Source organism: Notamacropus eugenii, chromosome X (genome assembly GCF_028372415.1).
Source record: "Notamacropus eugenii isolate mMacEug1 chromosome X, mMacEug1.pri_v2, whole genome shotgun sequence".
In the NCBI taxonomy this organism is placed as follows: Eukaryota; Metazoa; Chordata; class Mammalia; order Diprotodontia; family Macropodidae; genus Notamacropus; species Notamacropus eugenii.
This window is the reverse complement of record NC_092879.1, coordinates 39,423,504-39,448,694: the sequence shown is the minus strand read 5'-3', so window position 1 is coordinate 39,448,694 and position 25,191 is coordinate 39,423,504. Positions and strand designations below refer to the sequence as shown.

Genomic DNA, 25,191 nt, shown 5'->3' with positions numbered 1-25,191 from the left:
AGACTGCTGATCACATTTGCTCTTTGATATTCATTTCTTTCTAGGTTTTTTTGTCCTTTCCACGGACGGCACTCTCCTCATTCTCCTCTTATTAACGTGACTGCTTTTCTCATTGTCCTTTACTAGATCTTTATGTGGATCATGTCCTCTAAGTGCAGATGACACACACAGTTCCACCTTTGGCCCTCTTCTCTTCACTCATTTTATTGTTTCACTTGTTGATCTCATCAACTTATCTAGGTTTAATAACCACCTCTGCCTTGATGATTTTTAATTCGTCCTATCCTGCCTCAACCTGTCTACTCACCTTCACTTCTACTTACAACCTTGCAACTTCACCTGCCCTTCAGGGATTTAGAATGGGACGTTCAATAGAAATCTTCAACTCACCATATATACAACCACTCATCAATTCTCCTAAATCTGCTCCTGTCGTCTGTATTACTATAGACTCCACCATCACTTTTCAGTCCCTCAGGCTAACAACCTAGATGTTATCCGCGACTATTTATAATCTCTACTCCACATGTCAAAACTATGTCTAAAGTCTTTTATTGCCACATTTGCAAAGTCTATACACTGTTCACCCTTATCTCCTCTAACAGTGTCACCTGTCTACTGAAAGCTTTCATCACCTCATACATGCACTTCTCTTGCACTTGAAAAGCTTGTTTGTCTCTCTGCTTTTCCCCAAGTCTCCTTTCACTACAATCCATCCTCCAGTCAGCCGACAAAGTGATTTCCCTAAAACACAGTTCAGACCACTTCATCCTCCTTGATGTTCCCTCATCATGATACTCCATCACTTCGTTCCAGTCATTGTCTCTGCCAATCCAACAAACCTGAAATTATTTTTGTTCTTATTTCTCACTGTGAGCTCTCAAAGTTTTTTAAAATTGCAGTCAACAACTCATCTTTGAATTGAAGCTTATCCCAAAGCCTCTCAATTCTAGGGCTCGTCCTATGTAAATTAATTCCTATTTATCTTGTATTATAACTTCATTTTATTTTCTTTTTGTTCTGCAATTACATCGTATGCTAGTTGAGGAATGAAATATTTTAGCCCTTTTTTCCATCCATGGTACTGAGCATAGTGTATGACACACAGTGGACACTTAATAAATGACTAATTTAGTCTAATAAGATCCCCTCTAATTATTAGACCCCACCCCATTACACTGCCTTTTTTTGGTGTTTTTTTTTTTTTAAGAAATACATACGTATATGTTTTTCTTGCGTAGAGTGCCTCATTTTTATCTTTGTACTCTCAGCACCTAGAGCAGCCCCTAGAATATATGGAGTGCTTTAATAAGTTTTGTAAACAGGCAAATGACTTTGAGTTAGATAAAACGGTCTTTCGTTGCCATCTGCTGTCCAAAATTAAGGTTACAGTTAATTGAAGCACTTTTTTGGGGCACGGCTGCCGCCTTGTGGCCAGTTCAGATGTTACAGTTCTAGTCTGCCATTGCATGCCCAAACTCTAGTATTACATACCCTCCCTTTTTAAATCCGTTTTTCCTGTATTTTTGCACTGTGAAAACTCACTTGCTGTTTAGAAAGGTAGAATGTGGACAAACGAAACCCTGGATTTATGAACTGATGTGTGTAGTGAATTATTTCAGTTAAAATGGAAATTCAGACTAAATCATCACCAGTTAAATTAATACTTACAGCCTTAACCTTGTCAGCAGTGATATGAAAAAGGTAGAGATATCATAGCAGTGGAGTGAACATGGAGCAGGCTTCACTCTACAGGGCCTGACCCTGGGCAATATTAATGTTACACTTTTAGAAGGGAAAAACCGGTGTAAGAGAAGAAAATGGCTGTTCCGGTCACTGAAGGAAGTTTATGAAATAAGTACCAAAGTGTGATTCAGACAATTGTGCTGGGGGGAATCAGCTCTCAAAGGCTTGCAAGAACTGATTGATCAATTTTCAGGAGTTTATCAAGTTTGTTTTTATTATTGTCATTGTTTGTCCTTTATTCTTGAAGAATACCACAGCATCACGAAGGTGATTCCATGACTTTCATGTGAACTGGGTTAGAGTGTGGGACCCTGTGCAAAGTCACCAGCCTCACTTTCTCCTCCAGAGCCACCTGAGTACAGTGGTAAGACATAAATGAGGACTGCTAGGATGACCCAGAATGCTGTGAGACACCTCGGGTTGTATAAATTAAGGTCTTTCCCAGGTCTCATTTTGACTGAGGCAATACACACATAGTGATTAAGGCTAGATAAGAAATTTAGAAACGGATTTTGGCCAGAAACACTGAAAATAATTCCATCCTTGATTGACTTTTGTTACTAGATTAAAAAGCACATAAAAGAGAAAAAATTTCACTTTTTATCTAGCCTTAATTAAGGTGGTTTATATACAGCTAGAGCACAGTTTAATCATCTCCGGAGCAATGTTATTTTCCATTTGAAAAGACTGGTATCTGCCAAGGGGATTAAAATTTTTCCAAGATGGGGCCTGATTTATTTATCTTTTTGCATCTGCCATACACGGAGTAATACTTCGAAGTTAGTAGAGGCTTAAGAAACTTTTACTGAATGATTACTGAACATTTTGGTATGTAATCCAGTCTTTGTTGATACTACACCTCACTGAAAAATTTGTGTATCACCCATTTTCCTAGGACTCTTCCAGATATTACAGCTAGTATTATGTTTTAAACATTTCCAAACACTATTTTTGCTGGACATTTTATACATTTGACTACTCACTCACTCTTCAGGTAACTAGAAGGGACTCAAATGAAATTGATGATTTGTGAAGTAAAGGAAGCAATGAATTTCCTTAGTGTAAATGGGAATTCAGAGTCTTATCACAGGAGATATGTTGTAGGTTAAAACTTAATAGCAGTGGAGACAATACTGAACAGGCATCATACTGCAGTGTAACTGGTCCATCATTTAAATGTTGATGTTACTCATGAGTACAATTTCATTCACAAGAGCAAACTTTGGAAGAGGTACATTACAGAAAATGGCTGAGCTCCACTTAGAAGGAAATTTATGAAATAAAACGTTGAAATTTGATATTTGACCGTAATGTGTCAGAGCCCCTTTAGGGCTACTACACCAGCCCCTATAGACTTCCAGGGTCTGATTGTTACATTTCAGGAGTTTTCCATTCTGGATATAATATCAGTCAGTCAGGCAGGAAGCATTTGTTTTTACTATAGGCTAGGGACATTTAGGTGGTCCAGTATTCACGGGAATCAAGAAGATTTGCTTTCCTGAGCTCAAATCTGGCCTCAGACACTTGCTAGCTATTGTGACCCTAGGTGAGTCACTTAATTTTGCTTGCCTCAGTTTCCGCTTCTGTAAGATGAACTGAGAGAACTCCAAACAGGGTCAAGAAGAATCAGACATGACATATGACTCAACAACAACACTTTTAGAAGTTGAAATTTTTTCCTCTTGTTCTTATTGTGTTGGTTTCCAATGCTTGGAAGAATGTTTGGAACGTCTGTTTAATTTCATTCATTGTAATTATCATTTAGCAATTTGCTAAATAAAATTTAAAAAATAATCATTTTAAAATATTTCTGAATTAAGTCCATTTTACTCACCACTAATCATATTTTTAAAAGAATCAAACCAAGCTAGAAGTTGTTGCGAAAGAACTTGACACTGAAATAATGAAAATCAATTTAGTACAGGGACAGAAATGAGTGGTTTATTCTTTAGAAGCTGCTACCAGTACAAGGTATGCTTATCCAGTATTAACATAGGAATTTTTTCTCACTTGTTTCTTAATTATGTTTTATGAAGAGACCGTTGTCATGGTTTTTTTTTTCAGTTGTTTAAGTCATTTTTGATTCATTGTGAACCCGGTTGAGATTTTCTTGGAAAAAATATTGAAATGGTTAGCCATTTTGTTCTCCAACTCATTTTACAAATGAAGAAAATGAGGCAATCAGGGTTAAGTGACTGACTGGTGGTCACAAGCTGGTAAATATCTGAAGTCAAATTTTAACTCAGGTCACCATGATACTAGGCCTGGGATTAACGAACATTAATTTTTTGGAAGGTTTCACTTGAATGATTAATATTCTTTTTTGTTTTGTTTTTTGTTTTTAGATTAATTTTATTTATTTTTAGTGTTCTACAGTCACTACCATAAAACTTAGATTTTCTTTCTCCTTATCTACCATCTACCTCCCCCTTCCTTCCCCGAGACAGCATGCAATTCTATATAGAATCTACACATGCATTCCTACTGAACACATTTTCACTATACTTATGCTGTATAGAAGAACTAAAATGAATGGGAGAAATCATATAACAAGCCAAAACATAATACACACAAAATATTTAGTCATTACCGAGTTGAAGAGTATCTATCCGTTCAGTCAGTCTGATAGATGTAAGATGATGTCTAAACGTTATTTTAACTGGCATTTCTCTAATCAGTAATTGTTTAGAGTATTTTCTCATATAATTATAAGTAGTTTTCATTTCTTCATTAAAAAACTGCCTGTTCATGCAATTTGATCATTGATCAATTGAGTTATGACTCACATTCTTAAAAATTTGGCAAATTTTTTTATATATTTGAAAAATGAGACTTCTGAGAAATTGTATATGAAAGTTTTCCTCCAATTTTCTGCTTTCCTCCTAATCTTGGCTATGTTAGTTTTATTTCTACAAGAACTTTTAAATTTAAAATAATTGAAATTATCCATGTTCAATCTCAACAATGCTGTCTTTCTCTTTTGTCTTCATATATTGTTCTCTAATCCATGAGTCTGATAGAAAATATGTTCCATATTCTTTCCATTTTCCTGTGATATCTACCCTTTATATCTCGGTCATTTATCCATTTTGACCTTATCTTGGCACATGGTTTAATACCTTGGTCTAGGTCCAATTTCTGTCAGACGACTCTCCAGCTTTTCCAATTATTTTTATGAAATAATGTATTCTTCTCCCCAAGACGTAAATCTTTTCATTTGTCAAACAGAAAATTACTATAGTCTTTTACTACTGTGTATTGCATGTTACCTCTGTTTCAGTATTCCACCTCTCCATTTCTTAGCCAGTAGCAGATATTTCTCTGTTTCTGTTTTATGAAGTAATTCATTCCATTCACATTCTAAATTATAGTTACTTGTTATGTTTTTCCTTGCATCCTATTTTCCCTCACTATTCTTCTAGCCCTATTTATCCAATTTGTCCTCACTCTAATTTACTTCCACCCTCTACCTTGTCCTCTTGTTCCTTAATCTACTCACTGCTCTAAGAGTTCCTCTTCCCTCCTTCACCTTAATCTTCCTGTTTTTCTAAGAGCTGCACCTTATCTCCAGCTTTTCCTAATTCTTCATCTACACAACTTTCCAAAAGTCCTTCCCTTACACTATCCCATCAGCCTTACATTTCTTCCAACATTTAGAAGACTTTTATATTCTTCTAGATGTAAATGTGATTCCCTCTTTAACCCATTTCTGAGGAGAGTAAGGTTGCGGTGTTAACATCGCCTTCCCCACTCTTGTTTCTTCTGGATCAGTTATTCCTTTTCTTTCTTAGTTGTATGAGATAATTACTCCTTTTTATCTCTCCGTACACAGCTTTATTTTTTAACATTACCATTCCATGCACAGCTTAGCCCAAGTCTTTCTTTCACACTATCTAAATAATTACGGCAGTCATAAGAATACTGATAACACTTTTACATATAATATGTAGACTGCTTGACCTTTTTGATACCTTTATAACGGGTCTTTATCATGTACCTTCTATTTCTCCTGAATCTTTTATATGCATTTTTCTTTTGTTGTGGTGGTTGAGTTTTCTTTATGTCAAAAGTTCTCTTTTTGTCATACATATCAAAAAGTCTTTCAGTTTCTTCAGTATCCATTTTTTTCATTCGGAATCATACTAAACTTTACTAGGTAAAGTATCCTTGATTTAAACCCCAACTGTTTGCTCAACAAATTGGTCCTTCAGCATAGAAGGTGCAAGGTCTTGTGTAATCCTGATTGTAGCTCTAAGGTATTTGAATTTTTTCTTGATAAGTGCCATATTGTCTTCTTAATCTATGAACTTTGAACCTTGGCCACCATATTCCTGTAAATTTTTCTCCTCGGATCTCTTCCAAGTCTTGATTGGTGGATGCTTTTTCTCACTTTGCTTTATCTTCTTATTCTAGAACTTCAGGGCAATATTCCTTAATAATGTCTTGTGATATTGCATACGGATTCTTTTTTGGTCATAAATTTCAATTGGTCCCGCAATTCTTGCATTGTTTCTCCTCATTCTGTTCTCTAGATTAGGTTTTGTCTTCTGATGAGATGTTTCATATTTATTTCTATTTTTTCTAATCTTTGGGTTTGTTTTATCATTTCTTGCTGTCTTATAATGTTGTTAGCTTCCCATTGCTCAATACTACTTTTCACAGAATTATTTCTTCTTTAAATACTCATTTTTCTGTTTAAATTTGGTTTGCTTTCTTTTTATAATTTTCTTGGTTTTCTTGGATGGCTCTTATTTTTCCCTGCCTTTTGCTTGATCTCTCTTATTTCATTTTAAAATTCCTTTTACATTTCTTCAAACACCTATTTTTGGTCTTGTGATCACTTAAAGTTTATGAGTGGCTTTTTTTTTAGCTCTACTATCTTCCTCTGAATATGAACCCCAGATCTTTTTTGTCTCCATATTAGTTATCTTTGCTTGGGATACTTCTCCTTTGTGCACTCATTTTTGTTTTAGTTTAGTTTTATTTTATTTTACCAGGTTATTATAGAAAGAAAGTTCTGACCTGGAGGTACAAGGAGTGATGCCCCAAGTCCCAGGGCCTTTTCCTTGTTATTTTCTGAACTCTGCCCCAGTACCCTATCTTGAACCTCTTTACCTCTAACTCAAGACTGCACTATGCCATAGACAGTATTAATATCTGTGGTTTGTCTTGTGGCTGCTAACTTCCACTGACCTCTTTGCCTTGAAAATGAAATCAGGGACTATGTTTTCCTGTAAGTGCCAACAGCCAGCAAGGTCTGGCCCCTCTGGTACCACACTCACCAGATATGTTCCAGCTTCTTCCCCACAGCCACAACCTGGCACCTCATCTGGTGTCCCTCAACACTGAAAGGTCCTTCAGTTTTCTGCTACTCAGCCTTTCCAACTCCACACCCATCCATGGAGAGAAAGTACCTGAGGCTGAGGCTGCCTCCAACCTAACTGCCTCCAGGGCTTTTAGTTTGTTAATTTCCCTTGAGTCTGCCTGAAGATGTTCACACTTCACTCCTGCCAACCCTCCACCCTGGCAGGTTTCATCTTTCCAGGGGTGTTCTCACACTGTCTTATGAGGACTGAAGCTTTCCCCCAACTTTTACTTATTTCTGCTGATCTATGTTCACTCTGAGGGAATGGTCTCTATTTTTTGTGGAGAAGTTGTAGAGAGCCTTAAGTGATTTTTAACTACTCTGCTATCTTTTCAGAATCCTCCTTTGAGCACACAAATTTAAGATGGAAACCAACTGGCAGGTGATTAAAATAGTTCAGGCTACAAGTGATGAAGACCTACGGTGGATTTGTGGGACTGTGAAAGGAGAGAAATGAACACGTGAGAGATGCTTTGAAAGTATAACCAACAGGCTTTGGGGATAGCAAAGATCTAGGTGTGTTTGAGAGAAAGTGAGAAGTCAAGGATGACATCTAGGTTTAGGGCCTGGGTGGATTTTGGTACCCAGTACTATAATCGGGAAGATAGGAAGAAGGCAGGTTTTACGAGGCATTAGGTCAGTTTGGGGCATGTTGAGATTCATAGAAGAGAAGAAGGGTTTAGTAAGTGCCCACAATGTGCCAAGCATTACTCTGAGTACTTTATGAGCATCCCCTCATTTGTTCCTCATAAAAACACTATGAAGTAGATGTTACTATTATCTTCATTCTACATTTGAGTAAACTGAGGTAGACAGAGGATAGGTTACTTTCCTAGTCTCACACAGCAAGTCTCTAAAGTCAGATTTGAATTCAAATCTAGTCTCACTGTAGGGTGACCTAGCTGTCTACAGTATATACATTTTGAGATGTCGAATAGAGAGATGGGGATTAGGGAGGAGAGGGTTTTTAGAAAGGAGGTCACATTGGTAGAAGAGGCAATCAGAATGAATGGCATTTTGGGGGGGGGAGAGGGATGGGGAGAAAATTTAGAATTCAAAATTTTGTAGAAATGAATGTTGAAAAGTTAAATTAATTAATTAATTAAATTTTTTTTAAAAAAAGAGAATCCAGGCCAAAAAATCAGTGGAGGAATTTCTTATTAAGTACTTATGGACCCTGCTCAAAGTAGTTTGTATAATATCCCATCTGCGGAAAGATAGGACATAACTTTTTTGAAATTTCATATAAATTTCATTAAAGCCAATACCAAGTAAAAAATGAAAGGAAATGAATGTTGAAAACCAAAAATAAATAAATATTAAAATTTTAAAAATATTTTATGAAGGATGTGGGGTTCTTAACATTACAAATATCTGCCAGTTATATCACTCCATGAAAGGTGTCTTTTAAATAATGTAAAATGTTTAAGTAAAACTAAAACAAAAACGAAACTAATAAGTCAGATTTTCTTTGACCATCATACACTGAGTGTTTTCTCTAATTTGTTCAGGCTAAGAAATCATTGCTAATAGTCTCAGCTCTTCCAGAAAGAAAATGTTTCTGAAGATTGCCCTTTGTCTTCTGTCCCCTACCAGACCTTGGAATGGAAAGTAGAGAAAATATTCTGTTAAAGTTTGCATTAGCTCTTTTCTAAGCATTGCAGACTCGTTGTCAATGGGTATGTGGTATTTTGAGACCCGTCTTCTGGGAGCAAAGGGCATCTGGGCTCATGTGTATCATTATTCTCTTTCTTTAGCACAGCAACTGTAGAAAGGAGGTTTCTGGGAAATGATCACCGTGGACAGAGGTTTTATGCACAGTTTGTCTTTTGTCTCTTTGATGACAATCTTAGATACATGGAGGCTTATGATAACCATCAGAGATGTGGAGGAGGATGAGGAGATTCCCATCAGATTCTTCTAGGCAGAATATTTTCCTGAGAACCACAGGGTGGTAGAGCTGCTATGTCACCCAAAGCTCCCTCTGATACACAAGTAGTTATTATTGAATTCACTTGTTTCCACGACAGGATACCTAAAGATTTATATCATGTTTGGTGCTGAAATGTTGATTTTTATATCTATTCAAACCTCTCATATATGCAAGAAGCAAAGCTGGGGAAAGGAAGTAACTCCTTTAGGATGGAGTATTATATGGACAGGAACCCAAAGAATTCAGTTCAGGTCAATAAAGTTATAATAAGTGATTAATAGAGGAACCTTTCCATTGAAGGGAAGTTATTCTAAATTTAACATAAGAAAACCAAACGCTTCCTTATTATACCTTTAGTCTTAGAACTTCTAGAGAAATAGAGTAGCTCAGTGACATGAGAGAATAGAATGCAGAGTTGGAGGCTGGTATCATGCAAACATAGAGTAGACTTTGGGTGAATCTTTTCATTGCATTCAGAGTCCCTGGAATGGCTCAAAAAGTTTCGTTGACTCTCATAACCAAATGAAAGACAGGAGGGCATGCATAGATAAAGAGCAACTCAGCCAGGGTTCCAAAGGAACACAGACCTGCAGTAAAGGACAGGTAACTCAATATTAACCTAGAAAGCTACTCATGAGGGTAGAATTACAACTGTGATCCACTGGCAAGCTTATGGGACAGCTTCAGGCATCTATTCTTATTACAACTGGGAATAATCAAGCCTCAAGTCTACCAACCATGACCAATAGATTTCATTGCATGTTTGTAGCTAGAAGGGAATGCTTGTACAGCCACAAGGACAGCATGTAATTTCTGGCTGTAATTTCTCCCAAATCTGAGGAGGAAGCATGAGTGGAAGGAAGGCTCCACATTGGTGAGTGGCATTGCTTACTATTTTGGAGATGCCATTTGAAGAAGAGAATTTACAAAAGGTGTGTTTGGTGCCATTAAAGTATCTGCTAATATGTGTCCCAAACTGCTCTTTTCACCCCAGGAGACTTAGCTTGGTGGCCAGTCATCAGGCAGAGGGCTGAAATCCTGTTTGTTTGTCTCTTCACTCAGAAATCATAAGCTGCAGGTGAAATATTCCTCTGCTGGAAGGATGGGGGTTGGGGGTGTGTGGAGCTGGGGACCTTGATTGGAGTTAAATGGACAACCTTGCACCTGTCCTTCAGGTATGCCTGGGTCACAAACCCAGCACACCACGAGGTACCCTCCTGGGGCAACCACCAGGGTTATTTCCACCAGTGTACTCCCCTTTTGTGTTACAGCCCCCTGGAGGTCTCAGACCTGGGCCACCTCAGGAGTATTAATGTACTCTATACTGTACTCATGGGAAGGTGAGGGGCCCTTGCCAGTGGTCAAATAATGGGACATGTCACAAATCTGGTAAATCAAGGAAATCATCAACGGAAAGAGCAGGAGACAGGCATTATTATTCAATTAATTTAACTGAAAATTAAAAACAAGTAAATATTAACCCAAAAAATATCAAATTAAAATTAAAAAGTAATTAATCAAATGGATAATTAATAAATGATAATCTCCTCCCCTACCCCAATTCCTTATCTGTCTCTCATAGTCAGAGCTCAGTGACTTGCCTTTCCCCTAATCTGAACTTCTCCTTCCTTTCTTTCATCAGCTACAGTATATTATCTGTCCCCTGAGCCACTGTCTTTTCAGGCATCTACCTCTCACACCCTGTATGTTTCCACCATATTTGTCCACTCACCTCTGAGGGTAGATAAACAAGGACAGAGTCATTCCCTAACTAGTTCCCTGCTGCCTGTGACTTTGACTGGTTCCACCTAAGGTGCTTGGGGCGAAATGATTAATTCTGGGGAGAGAAACCACTATGGACACCTTCCCCACAGAAATGATAGTAATAACGTGACTGTGAGGATTTAGATCCTCTGAGCTGTTGTTGGTACCCTTGTATTTGTGGAGTCTCTCATAAAGAAGGAGCAACTCTCATTTTCTCATGTTTTGAGGGATAGAAAAGAGGGATATCTGTATATGGATTTATCCAAACAGGAGTGTCTGTCCTGTTTAATATAATCTTAGAAACGCAAGCAATAGTAATGAGACAATAAATAGCAAATGAGGGACTAAGCAGAAACAAAGAAAAAACAAAATTATCACTCATTGTGGATGAAGACATAATTTACTTTGAAAATTCTGAAGTCAACCAAAATTGAAATGCAACAATCAATTAAGTACAGATTCAGGATTTAAAATAAATTCCCATAAACTAGCAGTATCGCAGTATGTAAACCATACAGGAAGAATTAAAATGAGCAATTCCATTGAAAATAGGTATGTAAAATATAAAATAAATATTTATGAATGTACCTACCAAATTCTCAAAGAAACTACAAAGGACCTGTATGGTGGGGTACTATCTATGTTTACAGAGAGTGATGATAAATATACGCATGTGTAGTATAGTTTCACACACACACGTGTGTGTAATAGTAGCCTTCTTTAGTGGGGAGGGGAGGTCAGGAGGAGAAAAAATAAAAATTGCATATCAGAGAGCAAAAGAAAATTTAGCAAGCAACACAAAATTACAGTGTGCTTTTAGAAATGATATGCAGTATTTCTTACATACTTTTTCAAGAGTAAATGGTTTGAAATGGAAATTCATGGTTTTTTATTCAATGCTCTATTTATGCTGTGCTGTGTACATGGAAATTTTCTCTTTTTTCTCTTTTTATATTCAAGTTAATAATGAACTTAAAGAGTTTTTAAAGCAATCCCATGAAAAAATGTTCTAAATCGTCATTGATAAAAGAAACGCAAATTAAAAGTGCTCTGAGGTATCTTCTCACAACCATTCAATTTTCTAATGTCATAGAAAAGGAAAATGACAAATGCTGGAGGAGATGGGAAGCAATGGGAAACTGCCACACAATTTTTTGAGCTGTGAATTAATCTAATCATTTTGGAGAAGTATTTGGAATGACATTCTAAGAGCTACAAAAATGTATACCCTTGGACCCAGAAGTAACATTGCTATGTCTGTATCTCAAAGAGATTTTTTTTAAAAGGGGGAAGTAACCTATTGATAGAAAAGTATCTACAACTACTCTATCTGTGGTGGCAAAGAATTCGAAATAAGGGGAATACCCATCAAATGTGGACTGCCTGAACAAATTGGGGCATATGAGTATGATGGAATGATAATGAGCTGTACAAAATGACCAACAGAATGGTATTAGAAAATCCTGGGAAGACATATAGGAACTGATGCAGAGTGAAATGAGCAGAGCCAGAAGAAAATGTGGAGAGCAACAATAATATTGTAATGTTGTTTGATTGTGAAAGACTTAACTACTCTGAGCAAGATGATGATTCAAGACAATTCCATTTCCCTAGTTAAAAAAAAAATGCTATTTGTCTCCAGAGAGATAACTGATGAAGTCTGAGGGTGGATTGAAGCATAGCTGTTGTTTTTTTTTTTCAGCTTGTTTTATTTTTCTTGTATTTTCATTTGTATTTTCATTTGCAACATGGCAAAATGGACAACAAATGAAAAGTCAGAGTTAGAGGGAAGGTGGAAATACAGGCACAGAAAAACATTGCTGGTGGAGCCATGAAATGACAATCATTTTGGAAAGTAATTTAGAACTATGCAAGGAAAGTTACAAAAATGTCATATACTTTAAAGGAAAGACTCGGTTACTGGGCTTACACCCCAAGGAAGCCATTGATGAGAAAAAAGACTCCATGTATTCCAAAATATTTATCACAGCTACAAATTGGAATAAATAAAGATGCTCATCAACTGGGAAATGACTGCTAAACACCATATGGAACCTGAATAATGGAATACTATTATGATGTTTTAAGAAACTATGGGAGTGATGAGTACAGGGAAGTATGGAAAACTCTTTGTGAACTGATACAAAGTGAAGTAGGCAGACTCAAGAAAACAGTACATATCCACAGTAACTACAACAATTTAAAACCATGACACATAAAAATTTAAAAGCATCTGTAACATCTTAAAGGTCAAGTGGTACTAAAAAGAAAAATGGGAAAATGCCACCAATCTACCCTGCCAGAAGGTGAGAAGTCCAAAGGTGTTACACACTGCACACCTTCTCCTGAAGGCATGGAACTGTTCTGCTCCCTCTTTTCCCCTTCCTAAAACAACAGAAATGAAAAAAATCCTCATCACATGACACGACTGTGAAGGATGAGGAGAGTAAGAGATACACAGAATAACCTGGTGAAGTAAGAAACAGAAAACTTCAATAAAAAGTTTTTAAAAATAGGGCCAATTTAAGAACAAGGGTGAAACAAGGATGCCCATTGTCACCACTGTTATTCAATATGATACTAGAAATGTTAGCTTTAGCAATAAGAGAAGAAAAACACTGAGGGAATTAGAATAGGCAAATAGGAAACTGAGTTATCACTCTTTGGAGATAATATGATTACATATATAGAGAATCCTAGAGAATCAAATAAAAAACTTCTTGAAATAATAAACAACTCTGGCAAAGTTTAACTTTACAAAATAAACCCACACAAACCTTCTGCATTTGTATATATTGCTAACAAAGCCCAAGAGCAAGAGATAGAAAGAGAAATCTCATTTTAAGCCAGGGTAGACAGTACAAAATATTTGGGAGTATACCTGCCAAAATAAATCCAAGGACTATATGTACACAATTACAAGACACTTTTTGCACAAATGAAGTCAAAACTAAGAAGGTAGAAAAACATCAATTGCTTGTGGGTAGACTGAGACATTATAATAAAAATGACAATTCTACCTAAATTAATTTATTTATTCAGTGACATACCAATCAAAATATCAGATAATTATATTTTAGAGCTAGAAAAAATAATATCAGAATTCATCTGGAAGAATAAAAGGTCCAGGTATATCAAGGGAACTAATGAAAAGAAATTCTAGGTAAGGTGTCCTAGCTCTTCCAGATCTCAAATTGTATTACAAATCAGCAACTATCAAAACCACTTGGTACTGACTAAGAAACAGAAGGCTAGATGAGTAAAATAGGTTAGTTGCCCAAGACATAGTAGTCAATGAATATAGCAGTCTACTCTTTGATAAACCGATGGACCCCAGCTTCTTGAATAAGAACTCAGTGTTTGATAAAAAGTGCTGGGAAAATTGGAACAACAGTGAGATGGAAAGTAGGCATAGACCAATGCCTGACACCCTACTCAAGAATCAAATTCCCCTCCCTCCCTTCTCTTCCCTTCCTTTCTTTTACTTTCCTGGAACCTTAAACTAACTACACTCTGAGGTTCAGATATCAGTGGGTCCCTGCTTAAAACCTCTCTTCTGAACCCTCCTCACTTAGGAGGGATTAAATTTATATTTGTATCTTACATATATTTATATGAGTGATTATCAATAGTAACTGTTGCTGTTTCTCTGCAAGGCTGATGTCTTCCTTTCTTTGCCTCACTAAGGGAGAAATGCCCTGGCTGTTTCTTAAATAGGCCTATTCAATGAAAGGGCTTTACCTCACCCTAAGTTAGTACCTGCATTGACTTTGGCCTAAAGGGGCTAGTGCAACCTGGTCATCTCCAGTAATTCAGATGACTCTGGAGGAGAAGTGAGGTTGGTGACCTTGCAGAGTTTTCCCTCATTCAAAACATAGTCAAGTGAAAGTCATCTCATCATTTCTCTGATGGCATGGTCTTCTTCAGGAATGAAGGCTGAACACAATTTTCTTTGAAGTTTAGGGTGGCGACTCCCCTGAAACAGGTGAATGATATATGTGCTTGGTTAAAGTGATTGTTAAACCCTCAAAAAAAAATAATGTTTTCTGTCTTTTGCTTGGTCATAAATTCTTCCCTTCTCCATAGCTCTGACGGGTAAACTATTCCTTTCTTTCCCCGTGTCTTTATAGCATCACCGTTTATGTCTCAATGATGTCCTTATTTTGATCTTATCTTGTTATGCGGTATACAGTGTTATTTTGAATTTAGTTTCTGACGTAGTGTTTTCCAGCTTTCCCAGTGTTGTTAAATAGTGAGTTCTTATTCCAGAATCTGGAGTCTTTGGGTTTATCACCAGTAGATTACCATAGTCATTGAATATTGTGTCTTGTGGACCAAATCTATTTCATTAATTCACCAGTCTGTTCCTTAGCTGTTACTAAGTAGTTTGTTTCCTTTCATTTTGAACTTAAATGCAAAAAAGCAAAAAGGAGAGCCATTTCATGTGCAAAGCACAGCATAAAAAAGAGGATTTAGGATAAAACCATGAATTAACATTTCACATTGTTTACTTTTTGGAAAAGTCATACAATAAATAATACACTTCATTTTTAAAGCTATCTCACTTTTCTGTATTTACTTTTAATTTTTTTTTGTTCTCTGCCATACACTTTTTAGTTTTTGAACCTCTCCCTCCCCAGCCTGCTCTAAAAAAGTCTATTAGGAGGCACAAATATGTATAAAAGTAAAATCATACTATACAGATTTCGCTTTGTCAGTTTTTCTCTGGATATGGATAGCATCTTCCTTCATAGGCCTTTTGTTGCCGATTTTACTGTTGCTAATATTCAAAATTACATTAGTCATTCAAAGTTATTCTTAGAACACTATTGTTGTTACTGTATGCAGCAATCTTTTGGTTCCCTTCATTTTACTCCTCATAATTTTATGCAGGTGTTTCCATCATTTTTGTAAAGTCAACCAGCTCATTATTTCTTATAGCAGAGTAGTATTCCATCACAACCACATGCCACAACTTATTTAGCCATTCCACAACGGATGGACATCACCTCAATTTCTAGTTCTTTGTCACGACACAGAGAGGACGTATAAATATTTGAGAACGAAAAAGTTCTTTCCTTTTTCTTTAATCACATTGAGAAAGATTCCTAATAGTAGTATTGATGAGTCAAAGGATATTAACAGTTGTATAACTCTTTGGGCATAATTTCAGATTGCTTTCCCAAATGGTTGGAATTCTTTACATTTCCGTGAACAGTGAATTAGTTTCCAAATTTTGGCCTTTCCCTCCAAAATTTGTGGTTTTCATATACAAACCTATTGGTGAGTGAAAGATTTTACATGGTTTTATGTAGGAATCGTTCCATATTGTTCTCCAGAATGGGTACACCAATTCACTACTCTACCAAGAGTTCATTACTTTCCCAATTTATCTTCATTCCCTCCTGCATTTGTCACTTTCCTTTTCTGTGATATTTGTCAATCTAATCGGTGTGAGGTTGATGTTATTTGCATTTATCTCATCAATAGTGTCACAGATTTTTTTTCCCATGGGATTACTGATAGTTTTGGTTCTTTCTTCTGAAAATTGCCTGTTCAAATTCTTTTTCCATTGGAGAACGACACATTTTTAAAAGTAAAATGGGCTCAGTTCCTTCTTTATTTCAGAAGTAGCATCTTTCATTAGAGAAACTGCTGTCAAATTTGACCATCTTCCTGTTTTCTTCACATTTTGGTTACATTAATTTTTTTTAATTCTACACCAGACAGTTTTTTAATGTTGTGTAATTGAAATTATCTGCTCCACTTCCTATGATCCTCTGGCTCTGTTCAGAGTCTTCCCTTACCCCTAGATCTGACAGGTAGATTTTGCTTTGCTACACAGATTTGCTAATAATATCACCATTTGCATTAAAATCATGTATCCATTTTTACCCTTTCCTGACATATGATGTGACATGTTGATTTATACTTAATTTTGCCAAACTACTTTTCAGTTTTCCCAGAAATTTTTGTGAAATTGCGAGTTCGTGCTGCCAAAGCTTGGATCTTTTGGTTTATCAAGCACTACATTACTGTGATCATTTCCTGCTACCTATAGTTTACTTAATTTATTCCGCTGATCCATCCCTCCATGTCAGGCACTAAAAGATTGTTTTCATCATCAGTACTTTGTATTATATTTTAAATTCCAGTGTTGTTTTGTTGCATTCCTTCACATTTTAAGATAATTGATTCCCTTCAAATTATTGACTTTATGTTGTCTCTAGATAAATTTGACTACTTCTTTTTCTAGTTCTATAAAATAAATCTTTGGTGGTGTGATTGGTGTGGCACCAAATAAGCAAATTAACTTATGTAGAATTGTCATTTTCATTGGCTGAGCATACAAGGAGGACTTGATATTTCTTTTGGTGCTTAGATTTGTCTTCCTTTGCATCAAGTGCTCTGTCGTTGTTTTCACATATATTATGAGTTCACCTAATCAGGGAGGCTCCTAAGCATTTTGTTTAGTTTGCGGTTTTGCAAGAGGATTATTTCTTCCTGCTGAGTCTTTTGTAGTATATGGAATTCTGATGATTTGTGTGGGTTTAATTTGTATTACAAATAAACTCAGTGAGAATGAGGTTGTTGAGGTCCACACCATTCATCCATACCATTTAGAAGTTATCAAATTTCTAGTTCTTAATCTATATCCATAAAGATGGCAGTGTTTCATTTCATGAGTTTTCAACAATACGCATATCCTCAGCAGTCTGACATTTGGTGAAATATTGCTGCTTTTGACTGAATTCAGCATGTTTTATCAATTGATGACAATAGAAGCCTTATGGTTATGAACAAGGTAGATTATGGACCATATATTTGAATTCAAGAAACGCACCGGATGATTTGTCACCAAGCTAGATCTCAAAGATTATGTTATGGTATATTTTTTATGCAAGTTTTTAAAGTATTTCTTCTATAAACAGGCACTTGCTGTGAAGTGTAGAGATTCACTAGTTCTTGGACGAAGGCATGAGATTAACTGAATTGGCTTTAAGTATTGCACCCCAGTTGCAATATTCCATTACTTTAGATTTCAGTAGAGCTATCCCTTTGATGGATAATGACGCAAACCCAGCGGGAACAAAGCATCTTATCTCAAAAGGTAATAGATTTCTAGTCTTCCCTGAAGATGGCCCCTCCTCCCCCTGGCTCATGACTTTTTAGGAATCATGCTCTAGGCAGAAGTCCAAAAGAAAGAAGAGAGATTTCCTTGTCTTTAAATCAGCTCTTTCCTAGGAATTGACAGCAATACTAACCCAAGTTGAATTAACCAATTATAGAAACAAAAAGAATTACAGAAAACCCTGACTTACTAGTCTATCAAAATGCATGGTCAAATTTCATTTGTTAGAGAAAAAGGCAATATAAAATTTAATTTAAAGAATTTTCCAGATTGCTATGCAGGCAGAAAAGTTACCACATGTTACTTTTTTCCTCTGCTGGGTCTGAAGGAAACTGGCTGTAGGCAGGAAGATGATAAAAATTTGAGTATAGTTGGGATGTTGCATTGTTTCAGATTCCACTGATGAAGAACAATAAACAGGACAATTCCTTTTATTCCAAGAAGGCATTCAGTTTCCATCTTAGTGCTTTCCTCTCAGATTAACCCCCCCCCCCCCAATTTACTATCTTATATTTGGCTTGTGTGTTATGAGATCCTTGTGGTCTCTCCCAACTTATGGCAACCTCCTTGCAAGCAGGGATTGTTTTTTTTTATTTTTTGGGGGGGGGGAAGGGGTTTTTCTTTGTATCCCCACAGTGATGCAAAATGATACACAGTGGTTCACTCCTTGTGGACATCTATGGCTTCTCCACCAGGCCCTCAATAAACTCATCACGGAGAAATTTTCTCAGCTTGAAAGATGCAATCAGCCTTGTGAATCACAAGGACTGCATGAAGTATGTTATCTACCTACAGATAGAGAACAGAAGGGCTCCAAGTACAGATTGAAACATGTTTTCTTTCTTTTTGTATTGTTGTGATCATAGCTAATGTGGAAATTTATTTTCCATAACTATACTTATTTGTAATGGGTCCTATTATTTCCTGTCTTCTCAATAGGTGGGGAAAAAAGAGGGGGAGGAAAAGAATTTGGAATTGAAAATAAAATTACATTTTAAAGAAAGTTGCATCTGGGAAACCATTGCAGGTGGTTTCCTGCCTTATCTGATCTGTGGTCACAGAATTATAAGAGCTGGAAATGACCATGTAATATAGAACACAGAATGTCAGAACTAGACAGTAGCTTGGAATCCTCCTCCCCACACCCTAAACTCAGAGGGCAAGAGAAACCACTATCTTTCAAAGTACTTTCCTCTGCTTCCATCTTTTTTTTTTTTTTTTTTTGGTCACCACGCTCACCCTCAGCCTCTTTGCAGTGAGGCAGCTCCCAATGACCCCAGTCAAAAATGTTCCTTTCCCTCTGAGCAGACAGCTCAAGTAGCCTAGAGGGAGAGCACTGGGGGTCTAAGGAGAAGACCTCAGTAGAAATAGGCCTACTTGATTCCTTTGAATTCTTGCCCCTTATGAAGAAAACAATTCAGGCCAAACCTCTCCTCCTCATTTCACTAGTTTAGAAAACTTATGCTCAGACTTGACTTGGTAGCCTTAAACACTGTCCTCATGCATCTCTTAAGGCTCACTAAGACTCCATGACAAATATGACCCCAGAAATAATTTAGCTCTGATTTTGTGAGTAGAAAAACCCAAAGAAGCCCCAGACACTAGAAGCACTTGCCAGTGTCTTGGAATATGTCCTGCACGAAGTTTAGATAGGAAAGGGAAACAATCTATAGGGAAAAGATGTGGTAACTGAATAGATCCTCAGAGTACCATTGGGCTTCCTATATGAAGCCCATGGTCACTCGAAAGCGATCATTCTAGCCACCACCACAATACATGGTACAAAGTACATGAAAATGAGGATGGCACAGTGATTCTGGGTCCTAACACTTTGATCCTAATTCCGTGTTCTAAGATTTTAATTCTAATTCTGCATTTTAAGGCTTGAATTGTATTTCTGTGTTCTAAGACTAATTCTAGTTCTGTTTTGTAAGAATAAATCTGATTCTGTGTTCAAAGACTTTAATTCTAAAACTGTGTTCTAAATACAAATTCTAATTTTGTTTTCTAAAACTAATTCAAATTCTTCTTTCCAAGAGTTTAATTGTAATTCTGTGTTTTAAGACTATTTCTAATTCTGTGTTCTAAGACTTTAATTTGAATTCTAACTTCTAATGCTTTAACTGTAATTCTGTGTTTTAAGTCTATAATTCTGTTTTCTAAGACTAATTCTGATTCTCTGTTCTAAGACTTCCATTCTAATTCTGTGCTTTTAGATTTTGATTCTGATTCTGTGTTCTAAGACTTTAGTTGTACTTCTGTGTTCTAATACTTTAAGTCTAATTCCGTGCTCTAAGACTAATTCTTATTCTGTGTTCTAAGATTTTAATTCTAATTAGGTGTTCTGAGACTTTAATTCTAAGTCTGTGTTTGAAGATGTTAGTTCTAATTCTGTGTTTTAAGACATTAACTCTAATTCTGTGTTCTAAGACTAATTTGAATTCTGGGTTCCAAGACTTAATACTAAGTCTGTGTCCTAAGACTTCATTCGAATTGTGTGTTCAAAGACTTTAATTCTATTTCTGTGTTCTGAGATTTTTATTCAAATACTTTGCTCTAAGACTTTAATTCTAATTCTCTGTTCTAAAATAATTCTAATTCCTTTGTTCTAGGAATAATTCTAAATGTTCTTTCTCAAAATTTAATTGTAATTCTGTGTTTTAAGACTATTACTAATTGTATGTTCTAAGACTTTAAATCTAATTCTGTGTTCTAGGGTTTTAATTCAGTGTTCTAAGAGCAATTCTAAGTCTCTCTTCTACGACTTAAACGCCAATGTTATATTCTAAGATTTTATTTCTAATTCTGTGTCCTGAGACTAATTCTGATTCTGTGTTCTAAGACTTTCATTCTGATTCTGTGATTTAGATTTTAATTCTTATTCTGTGTTCTAAGACATTAATTGTAATTCTGTATTCTAAGACTAATACAAATTCTATTTAATAGTACTAAATCAGATTCTGTGATCTCAGACTTTGATTATAATTTATGTTCTAAGATTTTAAATCCAATTCTGTGTTCTAGGATTTTATTTCTAATTCTGCTCTCTCAGCCCATAATTCCAATTCTGTGCTCTGAGACCTAAATACTAATTCGGTCTTCCAAGAATAATTAGAAGAGTGTGGAGCCAAGAAAGACACACATATGCTAGCTCTCCCCCCACAGCCCATAAAATACCTGTAATGAAAGACTCTCAACAAATTCTAGAGCAGAAGAATTCGCACAACAACAGAGTGGAAGAGATTTCCAGCCCAGGGTGACCTGAAATGCCAACAGGAAACCTCTTACACACTGTACTCAGAGTGGAACCCAGCCCAGCTTTGGAAGCATGGCACAGCTCTGGGAGGAGGACACGAGGAGGCCTCGGGAGCAGAATCTCCAGTCACAGTAGCAGCGGTTTGCAGATCCCTCAATCTACAGGCGCCAAAGGTCAGTGACATGTTTTTTTTTTCAACTGGCCAAGAAGGAGAAGGGCCTTCTCATAGCTCTGGCCTCTGGGTGAGGCCCACAGAGATTCCATCGGGTAGGTGGCAAAAGTTCCTATAGCAGCCCCTCCAGCAGCCTGCATCCATTGTTGGATAGTAAAACTCCTGGGGGCACTGAGCAGCTGATTCTTACTTCAGCCCCGTGTAGAGGCCCTGCAGCCCCTGATCTTAACCTCACAGTGAATGGCGGCCCTGCCCCTGCAGTTTGTCTGAATCTCAGGCCCAGGTGCTGGCTCAGTGGAACTGGAGGTGAGGTGGTTGTGAAGAAGAAACTCTGGTAAGATTCTGGGCACAGAAATTTCTTACTGCTCCCAGACCAGTGTACACGCTTGATTGTGTCACCTTGGAGGAACCGAGATCTCACAGATTCTCAGAGTATACCCTACTCTTGACAAAGGACCCAAAAGTCAAGTAACTTATTGGGGAAAGGCCCAAAAAATGGGAACAAAATAAGACTATAAAAGGTTACATTTCTGGTGAACAGATATCTTCTTCCATCGTTTCTGATGGGGAAGAACAGTGCTTACCATGAGGGAATGACATAAAAGTCAAGGCTTGTGTATCCCAAAGATCCAAAATAAATATTCAGTGGGCTCAGGCAATGGAAGAGCTCAAAAAGGATTTTGAAAATCAAGTAAGAGAGGTGGAGGAAAAACTGGGAAGAGAAATGAGACAGATGCAAGAAAATCATAAAAAGCGGGTCAACATCTTGCCAAAGGAGACCCCAAAAAAATGCTGAAACAAAATAACATCTTTAAAAATAGGCTAATTCAATTGGCAAAAGAGGTCCAAAAAGCCAACGAGGAGAAGAAGGCTTCCAAAAGCAGAATTAGCCAGATGAAAAAGGATGTTCAAAAGCTCACTGAAGAAAATAGTTCTTTCAAAATTAGAATGGAACAGATGGAGGCTAATGACTTTATGAGAAACCAAGAAATTACACACACAAAAAAAGAATGAAATAATGGAAGATAATGTGAAATATCTCATTGGAAAAACAACTGACATGGAAAATAGATCTAGGAGAGACAATTTAAAAATTATGGGACTACCTGAAAGCCATGATGAAGAAAAGAGCCTAGTTATCATCTTTCATGCATTTATCGAGGAAAACTGCCCTGATATTCTAGAACCAGGAGGCAAAATAAATATTGAAAGATTCCACTGATCACCTCCTGAAAGAGATCCAAAAAATGAGACTCTTAGGAACATAGTCGTCAAATTCCAGAGTTCCCAGGTCAAGGAGAAAATATTGCAAGCAGTTAGAAAGAAACAATTCTTTGTTTCTTTACAATCAGGATAACACAAGCTATAGTGGCCTCTACATTAAAGGATCGAAGGGCCTTCAATATGATATTCCAGAAGTCAAAGGAAATACTACTACATCCAAGAATCACCTGCCCAGCACAACTGAATATAATACTTCAGGGGAAAAAATGGTCTTTCAATGAAATAGAGGACTTTAAAGCATTCTTGATCAAAAGACCAGAGCTGAAAAGGAAATTTGACTTTCAAACACAAGATTCAAGAGAAATTTGAAAAGGCAAACTGCAAATAGAAATCACAAGGGACTTAGTAAAGTTGATCAGTTTATATTCCTACATGGAAAGACAATATTTTCAACCCTTGAAACATTTTTCAGTATCTGGGGAGTTGGTGGGATTACACACACACACACACACACACACACACACACACACACACACACACATATAAAGAGAGAGGGACAGAGAGACAGCGAGCACAGGGTGTGTCAAAGAGGATGGGATCATATCTTAAAAAAATGAATTTAAGGGGTGAGAGACAAATATATTGGGAGGAGAAGGGAGAAATGGAATGGGGCATATTATCTCTCATAAAATAGGCAAGTAAAAGACTTGTCAGTGGAGGGGGAAAGGGGAGAGGTGAGAGAAAAATCATGAAGCTTACTCTCATCACATTCAACTAAAGGAAGGAATAAAATGGACACTCTTTTTGGTATGAAAACCTTTCTTACAATACAGGATAGTGAGGGAGAAGGGGATAAACAGGGTGGGGGGGGAATGATGGAAGGGAGGGCAATGGGAGACAGGAGCAATTAGAAGTCAACACTCTTGGAGAGGGACAGGGTCAAAAGAGAGAGCAGAAGAAACGGGGGGCAGGATAGGATGGAGGGAAATATAGTTAGTCTTTCACAACATGGCTGTTTTAGAAGTCATTTGCTAAACTACACAAAGACGGACTGCATTGAATTGCTTGACTTCCCAGTGGGGATGGGTGTAGAGGGAGGGAGGAAGAGGAGTTGGAACTCAAAGTTTTAGGAACAACTGTTGAATATCATTCTTGCATATAACTAGGAAATGAGAAATACAGGTAATGGGGTATAGAAATTTATCTTGCCCCACAGGACAAAAGAGAAGATGGAGATAAGGGAAGGGAGGGATGTTAGAAGGGAGGGCAAATTGGTGAAAGGGGCAATTAGAAAGCTCGGCGTTTTGGGGTGGGGAGAGGAGAGAGATGGGGAGAAAATTGGGAACTCAAAATTTTGTGGAAATGAATGTTTAAAACTTTAGTAAATAAAATAAAAAAAAATAATTCGAATTATGTGTTCTAAGACCAATACTAATTTTTCTTCCTAAGAATAATTCTAATTCTGAGTTTGAAAATTTTAATTATAATTTTATGTTCTAAGACTAATTTTAATTTAATTCTGTGTTTACCACTTCAATTCTAATTCTTTATTCCAAAACTTAAATTATAATTCTGAGTTCTAAGATTAAATCTAATTCTGTATTCTAACATCAAGTGTAACTTCTGTGTTCTAAGACTTTAATTGTGATTCTGTGTTCTAAGACAAATTCTAAGTCTGTGTTTTAAGACTAATTCTAAATCTGTGTCCCAACACTTTACTCCTAATTCTGTGTTTTAAGACTTTGATCATAATTCTGTGTTCTAAGATTTTAAATCATATTATGTGTTCTAAGGATTTAATTCTAATTCGGTGATGTAATATTTATTGTAATTCTGGGTCCACAACTTTAGTTCTAATTCAGTGTCCTAATATTTTAATTCTAATTCTGTATTCTAAGACTAATATTAATTTAGTGCTCTAAAAAATTAATCCTAATTTTGTGTTCTAGGACTCATTCTAATTCTCTTTTACAAGATTTTAATCCTAATTTTGTGCTCTAACACTTTTATGCTAATTTTCAGTTCTAAGATTTTCATTCCATTTCAGTGCTCTAAGATTTAATTCTAAATCTTCTTTCTATGATTTTAATTCTAATTCTGAGATCTAAAACTAAGTCTAATTCTGTGTCCAAGACTTTAATTCTAGTTATGGGTTTTATGATTAATTCTATTGATTTTTCCTCTGACTTTAATTCTAAATCTGTGTTCCAATACTTTAATTATAATTCTGAGTTGTAAGATTAAATCTAATTTTATATTCTAAGACTAACACTAATTCTGTGTTCCACTATTTTAACTGTAATTCTGTTTTCTCAGAGTAAATCTAAATATGTGTTCTGAGACTAATTTTAAATCTGTGTTCCAAGACTTTAATTCTAATTCTGTGTTCTAAGGTTTAAGTTCTAATTCGGTGCTCTAAAACTTTAAACTTAATTCTATGTTCAAAGACATTGATTCTAATTCTGCATTCTATCACTATTTCTAATTCTGTGTTCCAGCACTTTAATTAGAATTCTGTGCTCTAAGACTTTAATCCGAATTCTGTGTTCTAAGATTTTAATTCTAATTCTGTCCTCCAAGGTTTTAATTCTAATTCTGG

The 25,191-nt window shown here is 36.4% G+C and overlaps 1 protein-coding gene across 2 annotated transcripts in view; it reads right to left on the bottom strand.

Annotated features, from left to right (window-relative positions):
- Positions 1-25,191, bottom strand: part of LOC140515413 (uncharacterized) — a 145,596-nt gene that overhangs the window by 14,242 nt on the left and 106,163 nt on the right. The window contains exon 5 of one of the 2 annotated variants that reach the window (XR_011971017.1): positions 8,469-13,193. The exons of the other annotated variant lie outside the window; for it this stretch is intronic. The gene's annotated coding sequence lies outside the window, so the exon portion shown is untranslated. Of the gene's footprint in view, positions 1-8,468; positions 13,194-25,191 lie in introns of those variants that run through there. 2 annotated transcript variants of the gene reach the window in all.